At 39.5% G+C, this 22507-nt stretch overlaps 2 protein-coding genes across 6 annotated transcripts in view; one reads left to right on the top strand and one right to left on the bottom strand.

The window, feature by feature from the left end:
* Window positions 1-8377, bottom strand: part of LOC132416119 (zinc finger protein 420) — a 97214-nt gene extending 88837 nt beyond the window's left edge. Inside the window, exons 1-2 of the mRNA XM_059999366.1 lie at window positions 8304-8377; window positions 6909-6964 (exon numbers count right to left, since the gene is read on the bottom strand). The gene's annotated coding sequence lies outside the window, so the exon portion shown is untranslated. The remainder of the gene's footprint in view (window positions 1-6908; window positions 6965-8303) is intronic.
* LOC132416132 (zinc finger protein 790) overlaps window positions 1-22507 on the top strand; it is a 78202-nt gene that overhangs the window by 28373 nt on the left and 27322 nt on the right. For 2 of the 5 annotated variants that reach the window (XM_059999393.1, XM_059999390.1), the window contains exon 1: window positions 14079-14408. The exons of 1 other annotated variant lie outside the window; for it this stretch is intronic. The gene's annotated coding sequence lies outside the window, so the exon portion shown is untranslated. Of the gene's footprint in view, window positions 1-14078; window positions 14409-15009; window positions 15066-22507 lie in introns of those variants that run through there. 2 more of the 5 variants (XM_059999394.1, XM_059999392.1) reach the window with 1 other exon arrangement.

The following is a 22507-nucleotide window of genomic DNA, read 5'->3' as shown; positions in this document are numbered from 1 at the left end:
CTAACAGCCTCGTTTTAATCATCTCTTTTAAAACCCTGTCTCCAAATATAGTCATATTGTAAAGTACTGGGGGGTTAGAGCTTCAACATATGAATTTGGTGGGGGGACACAATTCAGTGCACAATATTCACTAAAACGAAGGTTATGGGAGCACAGTGACACTAACTGATCTTTTTGTATAGTTTTAATGTTTGGAACCATGTTCATACAATCAAATAAACAAGAATGGATTAATATTAATTAAAAAATCAAACAGAATACAAAGGGAATAAATGAACCTAAAAGTATTTGAAATGAATAACATAACCACAATAAGGAGCAGATTAAAAAATGAGTCCAAGGTGCTTCCCTGGTGGTGCAGTGGTTAAGAATCCACCTGTCAATGCAGGGGATACGGGTTTGAGCCCTCGTCTGGGAAGATCCCACATGCTGTGGTGCAATTAAGCCCACGTGCCACAACTACTGAGCCTGCAGCAATGAAGACCCAAGGTAGCCAAAAATAAATAAAATTAAATCTTAAAAAAAAAAAAGACTAAAAAGAGACATGATAACTAAATTCAATGTGTGATCCTAGACTGTATCCTGGATAGCAAGTCAGGGAGAGAGGGTGTGGTGTAAGTAGGATGAATTGCTACAAAGAATATTATTGAGACTAGCAAAAAATTTTGTATATGGACTGTTACATAACAGTATTGCACTGTTATTTAAATTTCTTATTTTAGTGACTGTACTGTGGTTATGTAAGAGAATACTCTTGTTCTTAGGAAATAACACACTGAAGTGTTTAAGGGTAAAGAGGCAAATGTCTGCAACTTATTCTTAAATGGTTCAGATAAAATGTGTGTATTGTGTATGTGTGTGTGTCCTCACATGCATATATAGATACGCAGAACAATTGCAAGTGCACACAGGAATGATAATACAAATGGGGCAAAATGTAAACAATTGGTGAATCTGAGCAAAGAGTACCCAAGAATACTTGGTACTATTCTTGTAACTTTCCTGCAAGTTTGAAACTTAATCAAAATTTAAAAGTTACCCAAAACAAGACATATTCCTAAATAATTCTCATGTTAAATATGAAACTAAATAGAAATATAAAATACCTAGAAATGAAGTGAAAAGGAGATCAATACATGTAAAAAACCTGGACATAGGAAAGAAAATTACCCCCCCAAAAAGAAAATTTAATAACATTAAACTCCTTTTAAAAAATAAAACTGATTTGAATTCAATACTGCAACAAAAGAATCTCAAATAAAAAAGCAGAAAAAAATTAATGAAGATTTAAAATATGTAAGATTCACAAAAGTCAAACCTTGCTTTTGAAAAAAAATGAAGACTGCTGATTAAACATGTATGTATACCATCTCCTTTAGGTTTTATCCCAAAACACCACTAAAATGACCAAACGGTGATATTTTCCTATTGTTAATTGCTGGTAAGGGCACAGGTATGACAGATACTACTGACTGCCCCCCTCAAAATCATCCCTCCTCTACTTCCTTGCTACAAGAATTTTTTTCCATAGCTTTTTTTCATCAGCTCCAGAAAATGAATCATTATTTGCCTAGGCCAGTGGTTCTGAATTGATTGCTATTAGAATCAATTAGGTAGCTTTTTAAAAAATTCTAAAGCTTGAACCCCACTCCAGACCAATTAACTCTTAATGTTTTTCTTGTCATCTTGTATGACTTTAAGTCATTAATTTTCAACTGTGGCAGCACACTAGAATTACCTGGTGATCTTTTAAAAATGATGATGTCCAGGTTATATCCCAGACCAATTAAATCAGAATCGCTGGGAGTGGGACCCAGACATCAGTAACCAAGGTTAAGAATAACCAGCTTAAATTAAATGAAATAATTAACTCTCTGTTCTATTTGTTGCAGTTGTGTTTTTCTGCCTTATGCAGCCAAAAGTAACCTAATTGCAGTGGAAACACAGGTTCCAGCAGAGACAGCTGGGTGTACTGGAAGTGTTTACTGAAGTTTAGAATATGTGTACTCTATTATCTCCATGATTTCATATTATAAAATATGGCCTTACATGAAGCAATTAAAATGAGCTCTATACTTAAGTGAACAATTCTCCACACAGAATAAAAAGCACAAACAGTAACAATAACTAACTGACACTAAGTAAATGGGCAGGTCCTCTTTTAAGTGTTTTATGTGAACCAACTCAATCCTTGGATCCACTCTATAATTCATTTACTTTCCACATTTTGCAGGATACACTTATAATCCTTTTTATATAGAAATATTTTTAAGTGACAAAACAGTACCACATACACATTTACATGTGTATGCATGTAAAAGGATATTTTAAAAGGATAAATAATTAACTGATAACAGTGGCTACCTTTGGGTACTTTGAGTAGATACCTTGGATTGGGGATTGTAGTTACATCAGACCTGAACCCCTTCATAACATACAAATTATTTTTATAACAAAATTATGGTTATTAACTAAATATAATTTAACTAAAAATAAAATTTAAAAAGGAAAGCACTAGCATTCGGTCTAAGGAGATGCTCATTGTTTATAATGGCAATAATTTGTAAGCAAACCATGTTCAAAAAAGGGGGCTTGGTAAAATGGTAACATGATAAGGCCATCACAACTCATGGTAAAGATAAATGTGTAAAGACATGGACAGTTGTTCACAATGTATTGATATTTTGGCATGATAAAGGCAGGTTACAGGTCAGTAGCCATAGTATGATCACATTTAGAAATGAATTCTCAGTATTGACAGCAGTTGTCTTTAACTGACAGGATTATAGATAACTTTTGTTACTTATTTGTGCTTCTCTGTATTTTACAAATTTGTTGTAATAAATAATTTTTTTGTAATGAAAGAAATAAACTATACAGCTATCTTCAGAAAAGTGACATATTTGACCAAGTATTCAAAGATTTTAAAAAAGAAATGATCTAAACATGGCACAGGTACAAGCACAGAGACATAAATTTTAAAAATTCAAATACATAATACAAACTATTCAAATAATATAACAATAGGTAGGCAATGCACAATGGACTACTAGTCAGCCATGAAAAATAATGAAATCTTGCCATTTGCAACCGTGTGGATGGACCATGAGGGTATTATGCTAAGTGAAGTAAGACAGACAAAGAAAAACACCCTATGATCTCACTTATATGTGGAATTTAAACAAATAAGCAAACAAAAACCAAGCTCATAGATACAGAGAACAGATTGTTGGTTGCCAGAGACAGGGGGTGAGGGGGTGGGGTTGGGTGAAATGGGTAAAGGGGGTCAAAAGGTACAAACTTCCGGTTATAAAATAAATAAAGCTTGGGGATATAATGTACAGCATGGTGTAGACTTAATAATACTGTATTGCATTTGAAAGTTATGAAGAGAGTAAATCTTAAAATTCATAAGACAAAAAATTGTAACTATGTATGGTGATGGATGTTAACTAGACTTACTGTGGTGATCATTTTGCAATACAGTTGACCCTTGAACAACATGGGTTTGAACTGAGTAGTTTTACTTATAAGCAGATTTATTTCAGTAGTAAATACTATAGTACTACAGGATCTGTGGTTGGTTAAATCCAAGAATGCAGATACAGAGGAACTATGGATATGGAGGACCGACTGTAAGTGATATGAAGATTTTTGATTGTGCAGAGTCAGCGCTCCTAACCTCCACATTAACGGTCAACTGTATGTACAAATATTGAATCATTACGTTGTACATCTGAAACAAATATAATGTTATATGTCGATTATACCTCAGCAATTAAAAAAAAAAAGATCTCTTGGGACCCACCAAAAGACTTTGGGACCCACCAAAAGACTTTTAGGCAACCACTTTATACCATAATTGATTTAGAGGTCCCAAGAATGGGAAATAAAGGAGAGGGGAGCTAACATTTATTGAATTTCTGATGTGTACCAAGTGTTCTACATATCTTATTTCATTCTCAACAACATTGAGAATGAGAACCTCTTGTTTACAGGTTAAACAGCTCGTAGGTGGTGTAGCTGAGATCAGATGTCACATTTGATACTAGAATCCCTAATTTTTATACCATGTTACAGAGACTAGTAGTGTAGGTAAAATAACCCGAGGGATGATTTGTTTCTTTTTTTTCTGAGGGAGCCAATATTTAAACTAAAGTGTTAGTGAGAATAGATGGCAAAGAGGCAGAGGCAGACACTGCCTGATGGAGGATAGTGTGGGGGAGGGGGTTGAGGGGGCTGGGGAAGAGAAGTGGAAAGAGTAGTTAAAAAAGAAATATAATATAGGGAGAACAGCAAAAGGTACCACACAAATCTGACTTGATTAGACAAGAATGTTATTAAAATAAAAATATTAGACAATAAATATCTACATCTGTATCTAAGTCTATATCTCATTTTTATATCCCCCGCTTCCAAAAATGTATTTGAGGAGGCTAAGAATAAAGAAAAAATTTTAATCATAAACAAAGGTCATACATCATAGGTATTCAATGTCAAAAACCCAGGATAAGATTATTACTACAATTGATCATTTCTGAAGTGCTCAAATTCCTGGCAGTCAACGCAAAAGGGAAATACTATATACGATGGATTAAATTATTCCTATTTGCCAAGGACTATTTTTTTTTTTCTGGCAGCGCCTTGCGGTATGTGGGATCTTACTTCCCTGACCAGGGATCGAACCTGTGCCCCCTGCATCAGGAGCTCGGAGTCTTAACCACTGGACTGCCAGGAAAGTCCCTGCCAAAGACTATTTACAGGAGATAATCAAGACTTTGATGAGAAACATGCAGAAAATGTAACATCAATTGAGAGATTCATGTTATTAGAAGATTCCCCAAATTTCTACTCACATAATTATAGACACAATGCAATTCGATCAAAATCCCAAAAGATGTTTGAGTGGAACCAAACTATTTCAAAAATGTATATGGAATATGCAAAGAAACACAAACAGCCAAGACATTCTTGAGGAACAAGCAGGTAAGAGGACTTGTTCCAAATATTATAAAGTCACAGTGAATAAGATAGCAGAGTATTGCTGCAAGGGGAGACAAACAGAGCAATGGAACAAAACATAAAGTCCAGAAACAGATGTGGCCATAATGGTCACTTGATTTTTGGCTACAATGGCACTGCAGCTCAGTGTAGAAAAGATGAACTTTTCAATAAATGATACTGGAGCAACTGGATACTCACATGGGGGATAAAATGAAATTGAATCCCTACCCTACACAAATCAATTCCAGGTAGTGTAAAAACATACATGTTAAAGCTAAAAACGAGGAAGCTTTTAGAAGAGAACACAAGAAAATCTTCATTACCTTGAGGTAGCAGAAAATTTCTTAAACAAGCACTATTGAAAAAGATTTCATCACATTGAAATCCAAAACCTCTATTCACCTGAAGACACCAGAGTGAAAAACCAAGTCAGAGTAGAAGATAATATTTGTCACATGTGCAACTGACAGTAAACTAAAATATAGAAGATATATATTATGTATATATATTTTATATATATATTCAACTGCTATAAATCAGTTAGAGAAAAACAACCCAGTTAAAAATTGGCAAAATATTTGAACAAGCATTTCACAAAAGAGGATATCCAGGCGGGCAAGAATTAGTGTTCAATTTCATTGATAATACAGGCATATCAATTAAATGTGATAACACTAGGTATCTACCAAATTGGCAAAAATTTTAAAGTGTGACAATGCCAAGAGCTGGCATGACTGTGAAACAAAAGGAGCCTTTTTAAACTGCGGATTCAAGTAAAAAACTTGCATAGTATATTTAGAGAACAGTCCGGCACTGTCTAGTAAAATTGAAGATGCGCAAACCCAATCCCTCAACAATTTAATTACAATTTTAGTATATATATTAAAGAAATACAAGCACATGTGTACCAAAATATGTGCACAAAACATTTGTAGTCACATTGCTTATAGCAGCCAAAAACTAGAAGCAAGTCAAATGTCCATGAAGAGTAGAATAGGTAAGTAGTAAACTGATACTATTATACAAGATAGTATATAGAGAGCAATGGAAAAAAATGAACTGTAGTTATAGGAAATATGAATGAAGCTCACAAACGTTTTTCATGAAAAAAGACACAAAAGAATGTCTATTCATACAAAGATAGAAAACAGACAAAAACTAAGTCTATGTGGTTTTGGAATTCATATCAAAGCTCTAATGAAAGACAAAGAAATGATCACAGTGGTTATCACCAGAAGAGTATAATTGTTTGTGATTGTGGAGGGGTACATCAGAGGCTGCTTTAGAGATGGCTGTATTCTTTTTCTTGACCTGGGTATTCCTTACATCGGTCTTTATAATTATTTGCACAAATGGGTGTTAAATGCCATTTCTGTATCTAATTTGAAAGAAAAAAAAAGACAGACATTCAAATAAATATGCACCTCTAAAAATGTTTCCAATATTAAATTATGTGGGGAAATACTTAAATATAATTTTATGTGAAAGTGTAGGCTATAAAACGGTAAATGCTGAGTAAAATCAATTTTTAAATATCACACTTTATATATGTACATAAAACATACTGGGAAGAAATTATCAAAAAGTTAGCATTGGTTTTAACTGGGAATTTAAATTTTCTTCATTGGGAATTGTACTTTTGAAATTATTTAAGATAATTTCATTTTATAATAAAAAAGAAATATATTTTTCTAAGAGGGCATAAAGAAAAATTAAACCATTTGTCAAATTAGGAAGAGAAGGTCACGTGTGTGGGTTGGGTTTTGGAGCAAATCACATTTCTCAAAGGAAAAATTCCATAGATCAGGTCACCTGACAGGCAAGAATTTTCAAGAGAAGGAAACCAAGTCATATCCTGACATAGAAAAGAGGATTTCAGGAAACAAGGGGAAACGACAAGCTACCTTGCAGGTGCCTTGTGGATGTTCAACAGCCATTCTTTACGCCACTCTGGAAGACTCTGCAAGCAGAGAAGAGTTGGAGAGAGAGAAAGGAGTCAGGAAAAACCAGGCTCTCTGGGAGCCCAAGTCAACCTACCACCCACCACCTACAGATATTAGGTCAGACAAGTCTTGGGCGTCCTGCTCAATACCAGCATTACAGACAAGCACGGTCATTTGCAGTTCTGGGCAGAATGTGTCCCTGAGCTCACAGAGGTCTCCTGGTAAAAGAGCGCTGGAGTCACAAAGGCACAGACAAAGGCGCCCCACACCTACAGTGCTATATGGATACATAATCATAGGAACTCACACCACGGGCACACAGGCACCCCAAACCTCAACAAAATGGGCTGCAGACGGCCACGCAATCATACACACCCCGGGGACAGTCAGTTACAATCGCAGTCATAGGCACCCCCACGTACTCACATTCCCAGTGACATACATCATGGGGACACTGACAAATTCACACGCACCCTACCACCAACAATATCACACACACACACACACACACACACACACACACACACACACACATCCCAAGGAGAAACAGACACAAATCTCACAGTTAAGCCATCCCACACCCACGGCTCAGCAAATGATCATAAACACACACACACACATCCCAAGTGTATACACAGTTTTACAACCGCGGTCAAGGAACCTCACACTCGCAAACAGTTCCACACCCGGCCACACAATTAAACCCCCAACACACCTGCACAATCAAATCCACAATCAAGCCCGTCTCCCGCCCTCACAGTTTGGTACAAGGTCACACAGACACAGAGACACAACCACAATCAGACACACACTCCTCACGATCGCCCCTTCCCAGCTGGCTACCGTAGAGGCCGGAGGTTCCAGACACTCCCGGCTCCAACCCCGGGCTCCAGGCCATCTCACCTACGACTCCTCCGGTCTGGTTAGCACCGCTCCACTCTACTTGAAACAAATAGAGTCCAGCACCTCGCACAGCACCCTGAGGCCGTTTGCCCCAACCCGTCAGAAAATCCCGTCCACTCCTCAGGAGAAGGTCTAGTTCTCGCGGGAAGGAGCACTAGGCCTAGAGGCCTCTGGGAGATGTAGTCCAGAAAGCGACAGGCTACCAAAAGCTATCTCCTCTTCATCCTGATTACCCCTGGCCGCGGAAGCCTGGAGCCGGCAGCGCACCTGAGGCTTCCGCGAGTCTCAGCTGACAAGAACTCCCTCGACCAAACTTTAGTCAAGTCGACCGCACTGACTCCATCACCCTGCCCAGTGTCTATAAATCCCCAGCTACTGTTACATACCCAGTTGAGTTCAATCTCTCTTCCCTACTGCGATAGTCTTTATAATAAGCCTTCCTTATCTGTTTACCTTGTCTGGTGCAACTTCTTTGACACATCCCAGCCTCAAGTTGCGTTCTTTCAGGTTTTGGCGCTCACCGGGCAACATCCTGGGCCTCACGGCCTGCTGGGAAATGTAGTCCAGGACTTTGCCAGCGGCGGAGTGGACCCGGCCAAGATAGACTGCGTTCCCTAGGCGCTGAGGCGGGACTTGGCCTCAGTTAAATGCCCGGGAGGCTGGTAGGAATTACGCTTTGCCCTGGGAGCGCGCAGATGCCTAGAGGCAAGCTGCTGCGGAAAGTGTCGGGGAGCCAGAAGAGCGAACCCGAATGCAGGACGTGAGTGTCTGGGACCAAAGCAGCCTAGGGAGTTTGAAGGGGAGAAATCCACAAGCCCAGTCACGTATGCGAGAGTGGGTGAAGGAGGGCCCGAGTGTGAGACCGTGATGAGATTGCGTGTGTGACTACATTTAGGGGTTAGTTGAATGGAAGAGAGACTGCATGCAGGTAAAATTGATGAGTGTGAGAGAGAGGTGGGATCAAGATTATAAGTGGCTTTGTGAGGATGGAGGGTCATATTGTGGGCTTGTGTGGTTGGGAGTAATTGTGTGTGTGTGCACGTGGTAGGGCAAGATTGTGTGTGTATGAAAATATGTGTGTCATCACGTGATTGTGGGCCACTGCATGGGTGGGTGGCTGAGATAGTGGAGGAATCTGAATCCTCTCAGCCTCATTTCCTCTTCAAACTGAGATAATAGGATATGTCTTCCTGTAGATTCAGTTTTAAGGAGAAAAAGCTCCCTGTTGATATAATAAATAACTTATACCATTTTAATATAAACACTTAAGATTCCAAACATTTTGTTCTGGAATAGAATACTGCATCAGTATGGCTTTTTAAACAGGGTGTATTTTATTATGGGGGTGCCTGTTTTGGGTTATGTCCACAAACTTATCCCCAGACGTTTTTCTCTTCTCTGTTCCTTGGGAGACATTGATGAGGTAAATATTCAGAGATGTGATTGTTCAGTTCAACCAGGAGGCTCGGCCACAATTAAAAGATGTTTAGAGGAAGTTGTATAGGTATATGATGCTGGAGAACTAGAGCAACATAGCCACATTATGTATGGATAACTTCTCCGTATAATCCAACTTTTGAAAGTAAAGTGACATCTCTGATGTATTTAGAATCTTTACATGGCATAATGGGTTCAGCTTTGAGATGTAGGCTTCAGATATTCTCAAGCCCTCTGTGACATGATTGTATATGCTCAACCTTTAAGGCAAAAGGTTATTTGCTTTGTTCCTCTTTATATGGTAATTTCCTTAAAGGCCCAAGGTCAGTCTGAGTTTGGAGATGGTGCTTGAATTCAAGCCTTTTGTGATTTTCCTATATACAGGCTCTCACATCACCAAACTGCATGAAATCTTCAACTTAGGACAAGAAAATAGGCCATAGGTGGTGAGTAGAAGAAATGAAAAGGAGTGGGAGCCTTTTCTGTACAAGTGAATGAGTGGGAACCAGGCAGATGTGCCTGGGACAAGGGAGAGCACAGATAGGTGTTCGGTGAGGCAATTTACATCATAAAATGTTTTCCAGGTTTTGCTATATAGACCCTACTCTTCTTGAGTTTTAGTTGATGTGAATCCTTCACTCATCATTCTTCCTCTATCAGTGCCCTCTTTATTTAAGCAGATCCTAGAGGACCATATTCTCTTCATTTTCATAGCCTACATATGCAGTCAGTCCTTCATACATCTGTAGTCTTTTAAAACTCTTACGTTTCATGCTGCTGTTTCTTCTTATTACATTCCATTTTCTATCTTTCCATTGCTAAAAGCTTCAGGGTTATAGTTTACCATTGTCATTGACTTCCCACAGTCATATTTCAGCAATCTCCTTTACCACGAGAAGCTGCTAGCTTAGAAATCATTGCTACTTTCCTCTTAGCTCCCCTCTCTGCCAAGTTTTTTACTTCATAATTGTTTTTAAAGGAATCATCTCATCGATTTTAAAAATTTAAATAAGGTTAAAGTGAAAAAAGAAGTCTCCCTTTCAGTATTTCTCTTCTCCACATGTATCTACAGTGACTAGTTTCTTATGTTAACTACTTTGAGTTATTCTATGATTATACCAACATATCTGTATATATAACATCTTTATTTTTCACAAATGTTAGTATAGCATAAAGCACCTTGTTTTTTACTCACTATTATTTCTTAGAAGACATTCCATATTAATATATATTCCTTTTTCTTATGGTGGTATAATGCTTTATGGTTGGGGAAATGTCATACTTTAACTAATACTATGTTAGTGAATTTTTAGGATGTTTTCAGGTTTATGCAATTTTGGAATGAAATCCTTATATATTCAGCTTTGCACAGATGTGCATGTGCATCTTTCGATTTCTTCTAAGTGCTGGGTCAGAGGTTATGTATAAGTATTTGCAGTCCACAAAAGATGAATCACGTTCCATTTCCACCAAAAAATTTATGAAAGTGCCTATTTCCTGTTGCTGTCAAAATGTATTTCTTCATTCAGCAGATATTTATGGAGCCCTTTATCTGTGCCAGGTGCTGTTCTAAGCCCTAGGAAAGCATCCATGAACAAAACGGTCCAAATTTCCCGTCCTCAAGGAGTTTACATTCTAGTCTGGGAAAGTGACCAGTGAACGTGTAAATGAAGTATATAGTGTTCCAGATAAAGGTAAGATCTGTAGAGAAAAATGAAGCTTGAAAATAAGACAGTGAGTGACAAGGGAGTTGTGATTTTAAATAGAATGGTTAGGAAAAGCCTTCCTAAGAAGAAAATATTTGATCAAAAACAAAAGGAAGAAGCAGTGACATTTGAAGATATTTGGATAAAGAGCATTATAAGCAGAGAAAACAGCTAAACATAAATGCCATAAGTTAGATACAAGCCTGGTGTATCCAAGGAGCAGTAAATAGACCAGCATGACAAAGTAGAGAGCAGTAGATGAGGTGAAAGATCTAATGAGAGGACAAATTATGTAAGGCCTTGGAGAATATTTTAAGAAGTTTGGTTAGTCTTAGCAAGATGTAAAAGCAATAGTGGGTTTTGAACAGAAGAGTGACATGATCTTATATTTAAAAGACATCATTTGGGGTGCTGAGTAGAGAGTAGGGTGTAGGGGGACAAAAAAGGAAGCAGGGAAACTAGTCAATGGGCTGTTGGAATAATCCAGGTAAGAGATAATGGTGACTCGGTCTAGGGTGATAGCAGTGGTAGTTAGGAGAAATAGTTGGATTCTAGATATATTTTGAAGATAGAGCTAAATGGATCTGGTAATAGATTTGATGTGGGATATGAGAGAAAGAGAGGAACCTAGGCCAACCCAAATATTGCAGCCCAAGAAACTAGAAGACCAGAATTGTCATTTACTAAGATAAAACTATAGAATGAGCAAGTTTTGGTGGGTAGATCAAGAGTTTGGTCTTTGCTCTGCTAAACCACTGAGATCAGTGACATAAGAGGAGAATTCTAAGGAAATCTATTAGGATAAAACTAAATATAGTAACAGGTTGTTTTGGGTTTAATGGTGACACCCCAGAGATATGTCCACATCCTAACCCCCAGGACCTGTGAATGTGACCTTATTTGGAAAAAAGGGTCTTTACAGATGTAATTAAGTTAAGGATCGCTAGCTGAGATTATCCCAATTATCTGGTTGTGACCTAAATCCACTTACAATAGACAGAAGATAGAAGAAGGCTGTGTGAGGGCAGAGGCAGAGATTGAAGTTATGCAGCAACAAGCTAAGAACACCTGAGTCTAGTTCTGATTGTTGCTTTGTGTTTTGGGAGTGTCTTGATTTTTCTTGCCTTTTCATATGCCCTGAAATTTTTTGTTGTTGTTGAAAGCCAGACATTTTGTTTAGGACAGTAGTGTGCAGAAAAGGATTAACGTAGCAGACCTGAGACTTCTTATCCTTAGAAAGGCCTGCTTGAAGTTTGGCCCTTGGCTTGCAACTGGAACTTGGATTTTGAGAAGATTCCCATTATCCTCACTGATAAGAATGGCTTACTGTGCCTAAAGTGTTTGTGCAAACAATATAATTTATGCTAAATACCTGCTTTCCTTCTGAGAGTCTGAAATTCTGGTATGTGCCAGGCAGAGACTGCCTATGTGACCAGGCTCCAATAAAAACCCTAGGTACTGAATTTCTAATGAGCTTCCCTGGTTGGTACTATTTCACATGTATTAATGGCCTGGGTAACTCTACTGGGAAAGGATCCTTGGAAGCATGTGGCTGGTTTTTCCTGGACTTTGCCCAATGCACCTTTTCTTTTTTGCTGATTTTGCTTTGTATGTTTTGCTGTGAGTTCTCCCAGTGAATCATTGAACCTCGGAGGGAGGGTTGATCTTGGGGTCCTGCAACACCATAGTAACTGAGGAAAATAGTTTTTATCCCTGAATGGGGGCATACATTTACTTCTGCAAAGCCTTTAGTGTGGAGTTTTGAGTTAATCCAGTTAGGAGTTTTAACAACTCAGCAAGGTAAGAGAGTCATACAATTTGATTGCATTTATGTAAATTTCAAAGATAGATAAGTGACAAACAAGATATTATTACATTAACAATCAGGATAGTGGTCAGCTGGGGTCTGAGGGGTCAGAAATGATCATATAGGGTGGGTGTTTCTTCTTGAGGTACCCACAGTTGTCATGGTACGAACGTGGGTTGGAAAAGAATTTCCAGACACAAGGCAGAATGAAAAGAAGATAGAATTTATTAGAGGGAAGGGTCGCTGCCAGAACAGCGGGCCGACTTCCTGATAGCCAGGGAGACCCTGAGCAAGGGTTACTGGTCTGTTTTTATAGCCAGGGAACAAAGGAAGCTGCGAGTCATCTGCTGATTGGGCAGGGTGTGTATACTTTCAGTGTGCAGAGCGTGAGAAGAACGGGACAAATATCTTTCCTTATATGAGACGGGAAAGGGACAGGGCATGCTGCTTGGGAGGGCTCTGGGACATTGTAATGGTCGCAATGTGACAGAGTGATAAGAGTCCTGTAACTCTTTGTTCTGGCAATGTTGGCCCTTTGAGTTTATATTGTTCTTTGTCCTTGGAGCACCACAACAATGTACTGTTTCTTCACTTGTACGGCGTTACACTGAACTTACACATTCTATGCAGTATTCTTCAGGTGTTTTTTATTTCACAATAAAAAAATTAAAGAAAAAATATTTAAAGGTTACCTGATGATTTTGAAAATACTGAAAAAATTACTCCTCCATCAGAAAGTTTAGATATACATCTAAATGACAAGCACATAGGAAAGGACACAAATGAGAAAAGCTGGCAAGTATTAACTTCAGCAAAAAGAATGGCTCAGACATGAATAACATTTACACAATACGAATGTAACCATGAACATTAATTTAAACCACTTTAAGGGTAATTGGAATAAGGTATTTGTCCGCTGATGTGAAGGATATTATACCTGGGTTCAAGGAGGAGCTCCAGTGGCTTCACAGACAGGGGACACATCTCTCCCTCTCCCTCTCCCGAGGAGTGCCCCATAGATCCTCCCCTTTATCCTACCCTCAAGCCGGGGCTTGTGGGATAAGAGGTTTCCACCCGGCCAGGCCGAGGTGCAAGACCTTTCTGCCACATCATATGTGTCACATGCCCAGGCGGCGAGCTTGCAAAGAAAAGAATTGCACGCTCCTTCCAGAGGTAGTTTCCACGGCTCTGGACTACATTTCCCGGGGGCCATCGCGTTCACGGCTACTTCCCGTCGAAAGACCGAGTTGGCTTATGGTCCAAGTTCTCAGAGAGGGCCATTTGTTTGCGGAGGAAGAGCAGCGTGGACTCAGCAGTTGAGACTTGCGTTCTAAACGCGGCCTGGAATTCGTTGACGCTTGCCAAAGATAGAGAGGTGTGAGGACAATGGTCTTTGCCGAGCGAAGTGATAGGGTCCAAGACCGAGGCCTGTGAATGGAGACCACTAGGCTCTGGGCTCTTAAAGTTTGTCCCGGCTCCAGTCATTTCCCAGTGTCCGCCGTATCCGAGGCAAAGTTCTGTCCGCACACCGGCCCTTTCAGGACCATAGCAGGGGTCGTGCGCGAGTCCCTGAGGAACATCCACAGCTTGAGGGAACCGCAAAGTCGAGTGAGTCTAAGACCCGGAAGGGGAATGACCCCTGAGAGGCCGAGGCCGCCGCTGCGGGAGAGGGCAGTGAGGGGCTAACATTTTCGGAGTCTGAGGCTTTACCAGCCAGCAGGTGTGAGAAGGAAGACGGTGGGGAGTTGAGTATGTGTGTCCGCGCGCGCTAGCGATCGCGAAAGGGAACCTTGGATGCTTGTGTGAAATTGATACAGAAGCAAGGTGTGGGAGTGATCGCATGGGAACCGTAGAGGTGTGTGTGTGTGTGTGTGTGTATGTGGACGGTGCGCTGGTGACGGGAGCAGTATGTGATTGTAATTTAGGTGTGACTGTGCATGTATATGATTGTGACTGCGCCACCATGTGCGTGACCGTGTGTGTAAATATGGTAGCAGCAACTATGGGGCCAGAGACAAAGAATTGAGCGTTGCGTTTAGTAACATTCACAGTCATTCGTGAATGTGTGGAGAGCAGTTTCTGTGGGACTATTAGTTGGATTGGAGTAGGGTAACGTAGAATGAGGGGAGAGGAATGGGAGAGTGTAGACCACATATTCGAAGAGTTTTTCTGTAAATATGAAAATGGAACAGCAGCTGGTGTGGGAGAAGTAACCTATCGGTATGCTGGTGGGAATGAGCCATGAGAGAAGGAAAAGAAGTACAGGTAAGTGTGAGTAAGCCAGACTCATCTGTGTGGTGTGTACTGAAATTGCAAGAATAAAAGAAGGGTAGTAGCGTTGCAGCGAGTGAGCCAGGAGCTCAAGTTTTGAAAAAACAAGGGGAAGGAAATATACAGTGTTTGGTAGATGTCAGCAACAGTGAGGTGGTGGTGAGTTATATATGATCTCTTGGCATGAAATTCAAAGGTAGAGCTTTTGTGGAGGACAAAGGGAGAAAGGTCTGAGAGTAATAAGAGCAAGGAGGACACCTGCCCCACTTCCAGACCCAGTGGCAAGAGGCTGTAGGGAGGAAAAAAAAAAAAAAAAGTAGAGAGGGCTGCGAGAGTCCTCTGGAGAGAGCCAGGTTTCTGTTAGATCCAAAGGTGAAGGGAGTGTTCAGGGAGGTGGTTGAGGATAAAAGAGGGGTTTATGACTGTGAATTCCAGAGGGCATATTGGAAAGTGTCAGGAGTTGAGGAGGGGTGAGAAAATGGGACATCCAACTGATGGGGAGTAGAGTGTCTGAAAAGAGAGATGATCAAGGAGCCTAGGGCTTTTTATGATGCACATAAACATGGATGCAGGGGATACTGTTGCTTATTCTGGTTGGATTCACGGCAGTGTTGGAGAGGTAGTGTTGGGCTACAAAGGGGGACTTTTTTTTTTTTTACATCTTTATTAGAGTATAATTGCTTTACAATGGTGTCTTAGTTTCAGCTTTATAACAAAATGAATCAGTTATACATATGTTCCCATATCACCTCCCTCTTGCATCTCCCTCCCTGCCACCCTCCCTATCCCACCCATCAAGGTGATCACAAAGCACCGAGCTGATCTCCCTGTGTTATGCGGCTGCTTCCCACTAGCTATCTATTTTACGTTTGGTAGTGTATAAATATCCATGCCACTCTCTCGCTCTGTCACAGCTTACCCTTCCCCGTCCGCATATCCTCAAGTCCATTCTCTAGTAGGTCTGTGTCTTTATTCCCATCTTACCCCTAGGTTCTTCATGACATTTTTTTTCTTAGATTCCATATATACGTGTTAGCATACGGTATTTGTCTTTCTCTTTCTGACTTACTTCACTCTGTATGACAGACTCTATGTCCATCCACCTCACTACAAATAACTCAATTTCGTTTCTTTTTATGGCTGAGTAATATTCCATTGTATATATGTGCCACATTTTCTTTATCCATTCATCCGATGATGGACACTTAGGTTGTTTCCATCTCCTGGCTATTGTAAATAGAGCTGCAATGAACATTTTGGTACATGACTCTTTTTTTTTTAAATAGATCTTTATTGGAGTATAATTGCTTTACAATACTGTGTTGGTTTCTGTTGTACACAAAAGTGAATCAGCCACATGCATACATATGTCCCCATATCCCCTCTCTCTTGAGCCTCCCTCCCATCCTCCCTATCCCACCCCTCTAGGTCATCGCAAAGCACCAAGCTGATCTCCCTGTGCTATGCGGCTGCTTCCCACTAGCTATTTATCTTACATTTGGTAGTGTATATATGTCCATGCCACTCTCTCACTTCGTCCCAGCTTACCCTTCCCCCACCCCGTGTCCTCAAATCCATTCTCTATGTCTATGTCTTTATTCCTGCCCTGCAACTAGGTTCATCAGTACCATTTTTTTTAGGTTCCATATATATGTGTCAACATGCAGTATTCGTTTTCTCTTTCTGACTTACTTTACTCTGTATGACAGACTCTAGGTCCATCCACCTCACTACAAATAACTCAATTTCATTTATTTTTATGGCTGAGTAATATTGCATTGTATATATGTGCCACATCTTCTTTATCCATTCATCTGTCGATGGACATTTATGTTGGTTCCATGTCCTGGCTATTGTAAATAGTGCTGCAAGGAACATTGTGGTACGTGACTCTTTTTGAATTATGGTTTTCTCAGGGTATATGCCCAGTAGTGAGATTGCTGGGTCGTATGGTAGTTCTATTTTTAGTTTCTTAAGGAACGACCATACTGTTTTCCATAGTTGCTGTATCAGTTTACATTCCACCAACAGTACAGGAGGGTTCCCTTTTCACCACACCCTTTCCAGCATTTATTGTTTCTAGATTTTTTCATAATGGCCATGCCAACCGGCATGAGGTGATACCTCATTGTAGTTTTGATTTGCATTTCTCTAATAATTAGTGATGTTGGGTATCTTTCATGTGCCTCTTAGCCATCTGTATGTCTTCCTTGGTGAAATGTCTATTTAGGTCTTCCGCCCTTTTTTTTTTTTTTTTTTTTTGCGGTACGCAGGCCTCTCACTGTTGTGGCCTCTCCCGTTGCGGAGCACAGGCTCAGGACGCGCAGGCTCTGGACGCACAGGCTCAGCGGCCATGGCTCATGGTCCTAGACGCTCCACAGCGTGTGGGATCTTCCCAGACCAGGGCACGAACCCGTGTCCCCTGCATCCGCAGGCGGACTCAACCGGTATGCCACCAGGGAACCCCCGCCCACTTTTTAATTGGACTGTTTGTCTTTTGATGTTGAGCTCCATGAGCTGTTTGTATATTTTGGAGATTAATCCTTTGTCCTTTGTTTCATTTGCAAATACTTCCTCCCATTCTGAGGGTTGTCTTTCGTCTTGTTTATGGTTTCCTTTGTGGTGCAAAAGCTTTTAAGTTTAATTAACTGCCATTTGTTTATTTTTGTTTTTATTTCCATTACTCTAGGAGGTGGGTTAAAGAAGATCTTGCTGTGATCTATGTCAAAGAGTGTTTTTCCTTTGTTTGCCTCTGAGTTTTATAGTGTGTGGTCTTAGCCAGATTCTTAACCACTGTGCCACCAGGGAAGTCCTATGTGATCTTCTTTATCATGCAATGATAGTGATACCACGTGGTAAAATAAATTAGACTGTAGCAATAATCAATACATTGGCACCTCCTCGGTGGAAAGTACAAATAGAAGGAAATGAAAGTTTGCTTAATAATTATATATATATATATTTTTTTGCGGTATGCGGGCCTCTCACTGTTGTGGCCACTCCCGTTGCGGAGCACAGGCTCTGGACGCGCAGGCTCAGCTGCCATGGCTCACAGGCCTAGCCGCTCCGCGGCATGTGGGATCTTCCCGAACCGGGGCACGAACCCATGCCCCCTGCATCGTCAGGCAGACTCTCAACCACTGCGCCACCAGGGAAGCCCTTTGCTTAATAATTTACTTGCTTTCAATTTCTATTTTAAATGACTGTCTCCGTATCATTATTCCTAATACCGGGAGCTCTTTCTTTTCTTTCAGCATTGCACCTAATTCCTATTAAAATATGTTTTTCTTTGCCCTTTATGAAGGCAGTTGTTAACAATAAATATTCTATTAGCTATGTGCTGCACATTCTTCTAAGAGTAATTAATCACTTCAATAATCCATGAGGTACAAAGTATTAGTATCCTCATTTATTTTTCAAGAGTTTTGCTTGTTGTATTATTTGTCTTTCTTTTTTTTTACATCTTTATTGGAGTGTAATTGCTTTACAATGGTGTGTTGGTTTCTGCTTTATAAAAAAGTGAATCAGTTATACATATACATATACATATGTTCCCATATCTCTTCCCTCTTACGTCTCCCTCCCTCCCACTCTCCCTATCCCCCCCACTCCAGGCGGTCACAAAGCACCGAGCTGATCTCCCTGTGCTATGCGGCTGCTTCCCACTAGCTATCTACCTTACGTTTGGTAGTGTATATATGTCCATGCCTCTCTCTCGCTTTGTCACAGCTCACCCTTCCCCCTTCCCGTATCCTCAAGTCCATTCTCTAGTAGGTCTGTGTCTTTATTCCTGTCTTACCCCAAGGTTCTTCATGACAGTTTTTTATTCTTAGGTTCCATATATATGTGTTAGCATATGGTATTTGTCTTTCTCTTTCTGACTTACTTCACTCTGTGTGACAGACTCTAGGTCTATCCACCTCATTACAAATAGCTCAATTTTGTTTCTTTTTATGGCTGAGTAATATTCCATTGTATATATGTGCCACATCTTCTTTATCCATTCATCCGATGATGGACACTTAGGTTGCTTCCATCTCCTGACTATTGTAAATAGAGCTGCAATGAACATTTTGGTACATGACTCTTTTTGAATTATAGTTTTCTCAGGGTATATGCCCAGTAGTGGGATTGCTGGGTCATATGCTAGTTCTATTTGTAGTTTTTTAACGAACCTCCATACTGTTCTCCATAGTGGCTGTACCAATTCACATTCCCACCAGCAGTGCAAGAGTGTTCCCTTTTCTCCACACCCTCTCCAGCATTTATTGTTTCTAGATTTTTTGATGATGGCCATTCTGACTGGTGTGAGATGATATCTCATTGTAGTTTTGATTTGCATTTCTCTAATGATTAATGATGTTGAGCATTCTTTCATGTGTTTGTTGGCAGTCTATATATCTTCTTTGGAGAAATGTTTATTTAGGTCTTCTGCCCATTTTTGGATTGGGTTGTTTGTTTTTTTGTTATTGAGCTGCATGAGCTGCTTGTAAATTTTGGAAATTATTCCTTTGTCAGTTGCTTCATTTGCAAATACTTTCTCCCATTCTGAGGGTTGTCTTTTGGTCTTGTTTATGGTTTCCTTTACTGTGCAAAAGCTTTGAAGTTTCATCAGGTCCCATTTGTTTATTTTTGTTTTTATTTCCATTTCTCTAGGAGGTGGATCAAAAAGGATCTTGCTGTGATTTATGTCATACAGTGTTCTGCCTATATTTTCCTCTAAGAGTTTGACAGTGTCTGGCCTTACATTTAGGTCTTTAATCCATTGTGAGCTTATTTTTGTGTATGGTGTTAGGGAGGGATCTAATCTCCTACTTTTACATGTACCTGTCCAGTTTTCCCAGCGCCACTTATTGAAGAGGCTGTCCTTTCTCCACTGTACATTCCTGCCTCCTTTATCAAAGATAAGGTGACCGTATGTGCATGGGTTTATCTCTGGGCTTTCTATCCTGTTCCATTGATCTATCTTACTGTTCTTATGCCAGTACCATACTGTCTTGATTACTGTAGCTTTGTAGTATAGTCTGAAGTCAGGGAGCCTGATTCCTCCAGCTCTTTTTTTTGTTCTCAAGATTGCTTTGGCTATTCGGGGTCTTTTGTGTTTCCATACAAATTGTGAAATTTTTTGTTCTAGTTCTGTGAAAAATGCCAGTGGTAGTTTGATAGGGATTGCATTGAATCTGTAGATTGCTTTGGGTAGTAGAGTCATTTTCACAATGTTGATTCTTCCAATCCAAGAACATGGTATATATCTCCATCTGTTTGTATCCTCTTTAATTTCTTTCATCAGTGTCTTATAATTTTCTGCATACAGGTCTTTTGTGTCCTTAGGTAGGTTTATTCCTAGATATTTTATTCTTTTTGTTGCAGTGGTAAATGGGAGTGTTTTCTTGATTTCACTTTCAGATTTTTCATCATTAGTGTATAGGAATGCCAGAGATTTCTGTGCATTAATTTTGTGTCCTGCTACTTTACCAAATTCATTGATTAGCTCTAGTAGTTTTCTGGTAGCATCTTTAGGATTCTCTGTGTATAGTATCATGTCATCTGCAAACAGTGAAGCTTTACTTCTTCTTTTCCGATTTGGATTCCTTTTATTCCCTTTTCTTCTCTGATTGCTGTGGCTAAAACTTCCAAAACTATGTTGAATAAGAGTGGTGAGAGTGGGCAACCTTGTCTTGTTCCTGATCTTAGTGGAAATGCTTTCAGTTTTTCACCATTGAGGACGATGTTGGCTGTGGGTTTGTCATATATGGCCTTTATTATGTTGAGGAAAGTTCCTTCTATGCCTACTCTCTGCAGGGTTTTTATCATAAATGGGTGTTGATTTTGTTGAAAGCTTTCTCTGCATCTATTGAGATGATCATATGGTTTTTCTCCTTCAATTTGTTAATATGGTTTATCACATTGATTGATTTGCATATATTGAAGAATCCTTGCATAAACTATTTCCAACTAAACCCCACTTAATCATGGTGTATGATCCTTTTAATGTGCTGTTGGATTCTGTTTGCTAGTATTTTGTTGAGGATTTTTGCATCTATGTTCATCAGTGATATTGGCCTGTAGTTTTCTTTCTTTGTGACATCGTTGTCTGGTTTTTGTACCAAGGTGATGGTGGTCTTGTAGAATGAGTTTAGGAGTGTTCCTCCCTCTGCTATATTTTGGAGGAGTGTGAGAAAGATAGGTGTTAGCTCTTCTCTAAATGTTTGATAGAATTCGCCTGTGAAGCCATCTGGTCCTGGGCTTTTGTTTGTTGGAAGATTTTTAGTCACTGTTTCAATTTCAGTGCTTGTGATTGGTCTGTTCATATTTTCTATTTCTTCATGATTCAGTCTTGGCAGGTTTGCATTTCTAAGAATTTGTCCATTTCTTCTAGCTTGTCCATTTTATTGACATATAGTTGCTTGTAGTAATCTCTCATGATCTTTTGTATTTCTGAAGTGTCAGTTGTTACTTCTCCTTTTTCATTTCTAATTCTATTGATTTGAGTCTTCTCCCTCTTTTTCTTGATGAGTCTGGCTAATGGTTTTTCAATTTTGTTCGTCTTCTCAAAGAACCAGCTTTTAGTTTTATTGATCTTTGTTATCGTTCCCTTCATTTCTTTTTCATTTATTTCTGACCTGATCTTTATGATTTCTTTCCTTCTGCTAACTTTGGGGGTTTTTTTGTTCTTCTTTCTCTAGTTGCTTTAGGTGCAAGTTTAGGTTGTTTATTCGAGATGTTTCCTGTTTCTTAAGGTAGGATTGTATTGCTATAAACTTCCCTCTTAGAACTGCTTTTTCTGCATCCCATAGGTTTTGGGTCATCGTGTCTCCATTGTCATTTGTTTCTAGGTATATTTTGATTTCCTCTTTGATTTCTTCAGTGGTCGCTTCGTTATTAAGTAGTGTATTGTTTAGCCTCCATTTGTTTGTATTTTTTACAGATCTTCTCCTGTAATTGATATCTAGTCTCATAGTGTGTGGTGGGAAAAGATACTTAATACAATTTCAATTTTCTTAAATTTGCCAAGGACTGATTTGTGACCCAAGATATGATCTATCCTGGTGAATGTTCCATGAGCACTTGAGAAAAATGTGTATTCTATTGTTTTCGGATGGAATGTCCTATAAATGTCAATTAAGTCCATCTTGTTTAATGTATCATTTAAAGCTTGTGTTTCCTTATTTATTTTCATTTTGGATGACCTGTCCATTGGTGAAAGTGGGGTGTTAAAGTCCCCTACTATGAATGTGTTACTGTCGATTTCCCCTTTTATGGCTGGTAGTATTTGCCTTATGTATTGAGGTGCTCCTATGTTGGGTGCATAAATATTTACAATTGTTATATCTTCTTCTTGGATTGATCCCTTGATCATTATGTAGTGTCCTTCTTTGTCTCTTCTAATAGTCTTTATTTTAAAGTCTATTTTGTCTGATATGAGAATTGCTACT

Source organism: Delphinus delphis, chromosome 20 (assembly GCF_949987515.2).
Source record: "Delphinus delphis chromosome 20, mDelDel1.2, whole genome shotgun sequence".
NCBI lineage: Eukaryota > Metazoa > Chordata > Mammalia > Artiodactyla > Delphinidae > Delphinus > Delphinus delphis.
Note: the sequence above shows the minus strand (reverse complement) of the source record. Positions and strands in the feature narration are given on the sequence as shown.